Source organism: Psammomys obesus, unplaced genomic scaffold (assembly GCF_907164565.1).
Source record: "Psammomys obesus unplaced genomic scaffold, mPsaObe1.curated_primary_1811, whole genome shotgun sequence".
Classification (NCBI taxonomy): Eukaryota; Metazoa; Chordata; class Mammalia; order Rodentia; family Muridae; genus Psammomys; species Psammomys obesus.
In genome coordinates this window covers 1016730-1023983 of record NW_026590515.1, presented here as the reverse complement: position 1 = coordinate 1023983, position 7254 = coordinate 1016730, and the positions used below count along the sequence as shown (strand labels likewise).

General features: G+C 38.8%; 1 pseudogene; it reads right to left on the bottom strand.

The window, feature by feature from the left end:
- Positions 1-4825: 4825 nt before the first annotated feature.
- LOC129677211 (cysteine and histidine-rich domain-containing protein 1-like) lies at positions 4826-6518 on the bottom strand (annotated as a pseudogene).
- Between the last annotated feature and the right edge of the window lie 736 nt (positions 6519-7254).

The window sequence follows — 7254 nt, the reverse complement described above, 5'->3', positions numbered from 1 at the left end:
CCCTCACCCAAACTAATAAATGATGGAAGGAAAATATTCATGTTAATAAAATCATAAACAAAAGGGGGCATAACAGGAGATACAGAAGAAAACTAAAGAATCCTAAGGATATACTTCTAAAATCTGTACTCCAGGGCTCAGTTTATTTTGGCTCTGTTGGTTGTATTTTGGAGCTCCTGCCCCCTCCAGGTCTTTCTATCTCCCACTTCTTTCATAAATTTTCATGCATTCTGCCCACAATTTGGCCATGAGTCTCAGCCTCTGCTGAGATACCTCCATCAGTAGAGTCTTTCAGAGGTCCTGTGTGGTAGGCTCCTGTCCTGTTCCTTGCCTTCTCCTGTTTTCGATGTCTATTCCATTTGTCCTTCTGAATGAGGGTTGAGCATCTTCCTTAGGGTCTTCCTTGTTGTTTAGCTTTCTTAGGAGTATAGATTTTAGTACATTTAACCTGTATTATATGTCTAATTACACTTATGAGTGAATATAGATCATGCGTGTCCTTCTGTTTCTGGGCTACCTCACTCAATATGATCTTTTCTAGTTCCCTCCATTTGTCTGTAAATTTAATGATTTTCTTGTTTTTAATAGCTGAGTAGTATTCCACTGTGTAAATGTTACCACAATTTCAATATACATTCCTCTGTTAAGGGACATCTAGGTTGTTTTCAGATTCTTGTTATTATGAATAGAACTGCTATAAATATGGTTGACATCTAAGTTGTTTTCAGATTCTTGTTATTATGAATAGAACTGCTATAAATATGGTTGATCAAATGTCCTGGCTCAGATGTAGCTCATAGACTCAGTCTCCAAGTGGGGTCCCTAGTAAGGGGAGCAGGGGCTTTCTCTGGCTTGAACTCAGTGGCAGGCTCTTTGATCACCTCCTCCTGGGGGGTGCAGCCTTGCCAGGTCACAGAGGAAGGCAGTGCAACTAGTCCTGATTGAGACCTGAAAGGCTAGGGTCAGATAGAGGGGGAGGAGGACCTCTCCTATCAGTGTCCTGGGGAAAGGCATAGGGGAAGAAGAGGGAGAGAGGATGGAATTGGGAAGAGATGAGGGAGGGGGTCACAACTAGGATACAAACTGAATAAATTATATTAAATGTTAATACTAAAAAACATAAAAGGAGGTTCTGCCCTTCAGACTATCAAAGCAGATGCTGAGACTTATGGCCAACTGGTGGGCAGAGTGCAGGGAATCTTATGTAAGAAGTGGGAAATAGTAAGATCTGGAGAGGACAGGAATCCCACAAGGAGAGCAACAGAACCAGAAAATTTGAACACAGGGGTCTTTCCAGAGACTCATACTCCAACCAAGTACCATGCATGGAGATAACCTAGAACCCCTGCGCAGATGTAATCCATGGCAGTTTAGTGTCTAAGTGGGTTACATAGTAATGGGAAGAGGGACTGCCTCCAACATAATCTGATTGGCCTGCTCTTTGATCACCTCCCGCTGAGGGGGGGAGCAGCCTTATCAGGTCACAGAAGATGATGCAGTCATTAAAAATCTATCACCCTCCACCCCCACCAAAAGCCCAGGATCAGATAGATTTAGTGTAGAATTCTTCCAGACTTCCAAAAAAGAGTTAAAGCCAATACTTCTTATTATTCCACAAAATATATATAGAAGGAACATTGGCTAATTCATTTAATGAGGCCACAATTATCCTGATACCCAAACCACATAAAGGCTCAACATAAAGAGAATTAGAGTCCAGTTTCCCTTATGAATAAAGATGTATAAGTACTCAATCAAATAATTACAAACTGAATCCAAGAACACATCAAAAAAACCATCTACCATGATCAAGCAGACTTCATACCAGAGAAACATGGGTTGTTCAAGATACAAAAATCACTACCATATAAATAATCTGAATGAAAAAAAAAAAAAACATGATCATCTCATTAGGAGCTGAAAAAGCCTTTAACAAAATCCAGCACCCTTTTGTGTTAAAAGTCCTGGAGATATTAGGGATACAAGAGACATAACTAAACAAAATAAAGGCAATTTACAGTAGGCCTATAGCCAACATTAAATTAATTGGAGAGAAACTCAAAGCAATTTCACTTAAATCAGGAACAAGGGAAGACTGCCCACTATCCCCATATCTATTTAACATAGTATTTGAAGTCTTTGCTAGAGCAATGAGACAACTGAAGACTTCAACCTTATCCAAAGGAAGCCCCAACCTCTTGCCTAATTTATACTTTCAGTGATACATTGATTGTCTTGTTCTGGATCTTAGAAAGCCTTGATATAGATATATTTTTTACCAAATATTTTTTCTTTTTCTTTTTTTAAATGAATTACACTTTATTCATTTTGTATCCCCCCATAAGCCCCTCCCTCCTCCCCTCCCAATCCCACCCTCCCTCCCCTTTCTGCATGCATGTCACTCCCCAAGTCCACTGATAGGGGAGGTTCTCCTCTCCTTTCTGATCTTAGTCTATCAGTTCTCATCAAAAGTGGCTGCATTGTCCTCTACTGTGGCCTGATAAGGCTGCTCCCCCCTCAGGAGGAGATGATCAAAGAGCAGGCCAGTCAGATTATGTCAGAGGCAGTCCCTCTTCCCATTACTATGTAACCCACTTGGACACTGAACTGCCATGGGCTACACCTGTGCAGGGTTCTAGGTTATCTCCACGAATAGTCCTTGGTTGGAGTATGAGTCTCTGGGAAGTTCCCTGTGTTCAAATTATCTTTTTCACTTATTACAATTGTAGCTGTTGACTTGTTATATGTGATCTATATTATACTGACATTTAGTCTTTCTTTGCTTAATTAATTCAACACTTTTATTAAAACACAATGATGAAGTTTATCAAATGTCTTTAATGTTGAGATGTTTATATGGCTTTTACACTTGATTCTGTTGACATAGTTCATCTTAGTTACTGATTGCTCATAAACTATCCTTATATTTTTTGAAAAATACTACTTGATCATGATAAACATTTGATATCCTATTGTATTTGGTTTGCTGAAGATTTTTTTGTTTTGTTTTGTTGAAGATTTTTGCATCCACATTCATTGGAGATTTAGCTTCGTATGAGTTCAGAAGAATGCCTTTACTGATCTTTTAGAGTAATTGGAGAAATATTGGTATTAGTTCATCACAAGTTTGGTAGGATGAAACTATCTGGTCATAGATTTTTTTTCAAGGAAGGAAAGTTCATTTTTGGCTCACAGTTTCAGGGACACAGTTTACAAAGGCTGAGGAACCAGTGGTGGGAGTACAGGGACAGAGATGGTTCATATGCCCTGACTGGATCAGACTAGGGTTGTATAATCCTCAAAGTCTCATCCCCAGTGAGCTCAACCAGGCCCAGCATCCTAATACAGCCATAATTTGGGAGACCAAAAGCTTAAAACATGCCTGTAAGGGCATTTCAGATTCAAACCTCAACAGACACCTTAAAATATTTCAACAAAACTATATAGATACAGTTCTACAGTTACACTTTTACATCAGGGAATCATATAATTGGTAAGAGAGTTTAGACTATAAATAAGGCACAATTTAGTCAAAACATTACAAAGACCTTTAAATAATCCGATTTTTAAAAACATTATTGGTTAGTTTTATGAAATAATAAATTTTGACCAAATGATACTTCTATAAACTTAGTTATATTTCCTGTAGTCTTAAATTATATTGCTTGTCAATAACATAGATTTTAATGTAACTTTTTGGAATTAAATTAACTGCAAATGAATTATAATGTTAGCCAGTACACACAGATGGTTTGACACTTGGTTTGATGCTTCAGAATTAGTACTACAAAAATTAACCACCGAATAGGGAAAAACAAATAAATCTTTTCCTTAAAGATTTTCAGGAGTTATAGTAACAAAAGTTCATGGAAAGGTCAATTAATTTTTTTAAACACCTTGCTTTTCCATTTAAAGATCAAGCAGATTAAAAAAGATAAAAAGATTTTTTATTTCTCCGCTTATAATAATTTATACTAAGAAATACTGCAATTATACTTATAAGTTCTTTCCTCCTTTCAAGTGTGGAGCAACACTATAGGTTTTAGAAGTCATACAGGTTACAAAGTTAGTCTAACCCTTTCAACATGAAAAATCATAACATCGAACTCAAAAGGAAGGTAGAGGTACAAAAATTTAACAGACTTCGGCTTTGAAGAACCTCATGATAATTTAAAATGGCAGATTAAAAACAACAAAAATATTACAGCAGCAAGAAACTACTTCATCACACACATTAAGAACTCTAAAATAAGATTCTCTGCATTCTACCCAAAGTGTGGTCATGAGTCTAAGTATCTGATGAAAGAAGAGGGAGATAGTAAGACCTGGAGAGGACAGGAATTACACAAGGAGAGGAACAGAACCAAATAATCTGGGCTCAGGGGTCTTTTCTGAGACTAATACTCCAAACAAGGTCTATTCATGGATATAACCTAGAACCCCTGCTCAGACCCATGGCAGCTTATTCTCCAAGTGGGTTCCCTAGTAAGGAGAACAGGGAATGTCTCTACATGAACTCAATGGCCTGCTCTTTGATCACCTCCCCCTGAGTAGGGAGCAGCCTTACCAGGCCACAAAGGATGGCAATGCAGCCAGTCCTGATGAGACCTGATAAGCTACGGTCAGATGGAAGGGGAGGGGGACCTCCCGTATCAGTGGACTTGGAGAGGGACATGGGAGGAGATGAGGGAGGGAGGGTGGGGTTGAGAGGAAATAAGGGAGGGGGCTACAGCTGGGATCCAAAGTGAAAGTGTAATTAATATAAAAATAAAAAATTAATAAAAAATAACTCTAAAATCGACAAAGCTTTCTGTTTCTCTTCCAATCAATCTGCAATATCTTCTTTTGGTTTCTCCTGCTTTTTGGTTTGTAGGCAGTTCAAGACTTGCCCACTGCATGGATTCCACCTTTCTTTTTTTTTAATTTAAATTTTTTAATTAAAAAATTCTTTATTAATTACACTTTATTCACTCTGTATCCCCGCTGTGGTTCCCTCCCTCCTCCCATTCCAATCTCTCCATTCCTCCCCCCTCTGCACTCATGCCCTTCCCCAAGTCCACTGATAGGGGAGGATTCTTTTCCTTCCTTCTGATACTAGCCAATTAGGTCTCATCAGGAGTGGCTGCATTGTCTTCTTCTGTGGCCTGGTAATGCTGCTCCCCCCATCAGGGGGAGGTAATGAAAGAACAGGCCAATCAATTCATGTCAGAGACAGTCCCTTTTCCTATTACTGTGGAACCCACTTGGACACTGAACTGCCATGAGCTACATCTGTGCAGAGGTTCTAGGTTATCTCCATGCATGGTACTTGGTTGGAGTATCAGTCTCAGGAAAGATCCCTGTGCCCAGATTTTTTGGTTTTGTTGCTCTCCTTGTGGAGTTCCTGTCCTCTCCAGATTTTACTGTTTCCCACTTCTTTCCTAAGATTCCCTGCCCTCTGCCCAAAGGTTGCCCATAAGTCTCAGCATCTGCATTGATAGTCTGCAGGGCAGAGCCTTTCAGAGGTCCTCTGTGTCAGGCTCTTGACTTGTTCCCTGTTTTCTCCTTCTGATGTCCATCCTCTTTGCCTTTCTGGATGGTCATTGAGCATTATAGCCAGAGTACTCCCACCTTTCTCTCATAGTGGTCTCAGTCTTTGTTGCAGTCATAGTTACATAACTTCATTTAAAATCAATCACAACCAAGAGTTTCACATTTTCATGAAATTCCTTCTCTCTTACAAATACAATGTGAACATTTAACAATGTACTATTTGCTTCTACTTGACTGAGTTGTGGCAGTGACTTTTTAGTATATATAAAGATGGTAACTTCACCCCCAGTCTGATGCCAGTCAGATCTACATGGAACAACTTTTTTTCCCTATATCTTTTTTAGTCCACATATGTTTCCCTGTCCTACAACCCTCTAGGGCCAAGAATGTATTAAAATCTGAGGTTTTCCTCTACAACAGCTCCAATATTTCATCCCCTCTTGGAAAACAGGTACTCCAGGATGATATACACAGACTTAGTCTAGGCTCTGTAGACCCTGGTTTGTCTTTGAACATCCTCCATTTTTATAAGAATTCCCAATCTTAATTTAATCACTGTCTTCTTTTTTATTTTCTTCATTCCCTGATGACAGTTTAAACTTATTGTTTTAGGGAAGCAGATATTTTTAATTCCAGGTTTGTCACTGGCTCATCTGGGCTTGGCCTTTGTATTGCTTCTACTGATTTAGGGGCTTGAGTGATGTGCTCTGGAAATTTGGGATATAATTTAGACAGTTCTTTCTTCTCAGTAGTCTTGACTTCAGGCTTGACTGGTTCAGGTGGTTTTTCACTATTATGCCTGACTTTTGTACAGCCTACACTGCTTAAGAATTCCAAAAATCATTTGTTCTTCTCTTATAGCACGATCAATCCTTCAGGGCATCATGAAGCACAGGAACGCCTAGGTGGTATGTACAAGCATCGTCCACATTGACCTTAGGGTCAAAATGCTGGCCACAGCCTCTGCTATACCACAGAAGTGCCATTCCGTTTTCCAGGTGAAACCGCACCACCAGACTACAACTGAATTACCATGGCAATCGCCAACAGTATGGTACAAGCCTTCTATAAGATATTTTTTGATAGGAGACATTTTACTGATTCAGTCTTATTATTTTTTATTGTTTGTTCAAACATTCTATTTCTTCATGATTCTGTCTTGTTAAGGAGAACATGTCCAGCAACTCACTGATTTCTGTAGGATCAAATATGTTGGTATATATGAGCCCCTAAAGTACTCTAAGTACCTTTGGCCTTTGCTAGTACTAATTTTCTTCACTTTTGTCTCTGATATTGCATATTTCAGCACTCCAATTTTTATAGTATAGCTTAGGCCTTGGTAGTTTTGTTGATTTTGTTAAGAACAATTTCTTTTCATTGAGTGTTATATTACTTTGAGAATCTATTGAATTTCTTTCTATTGACATATTTTAACCTGTTCCATTTACAACCTGGGAAAATCTCCTCACCCCACAGTTAGGCAATTTGATGGTTCTTTTTTCCCCAGAAAGTTACCACATTGATTTCAAATATAATGTATACACTGGTTGAAATAGCCCAAAAGTCCTGGACCCAGATGACCTTCTTGTCCCAGCTTCTCAAGGAGGTGGGTCTTCAAGCTTGTAACACCATGCCTAGCTGGTTGGAATATTTTAATTGTACAAAAGAATAAGATTCATTGGTATGTTTCTAAACATACATATATTTTGATCACATTTACCC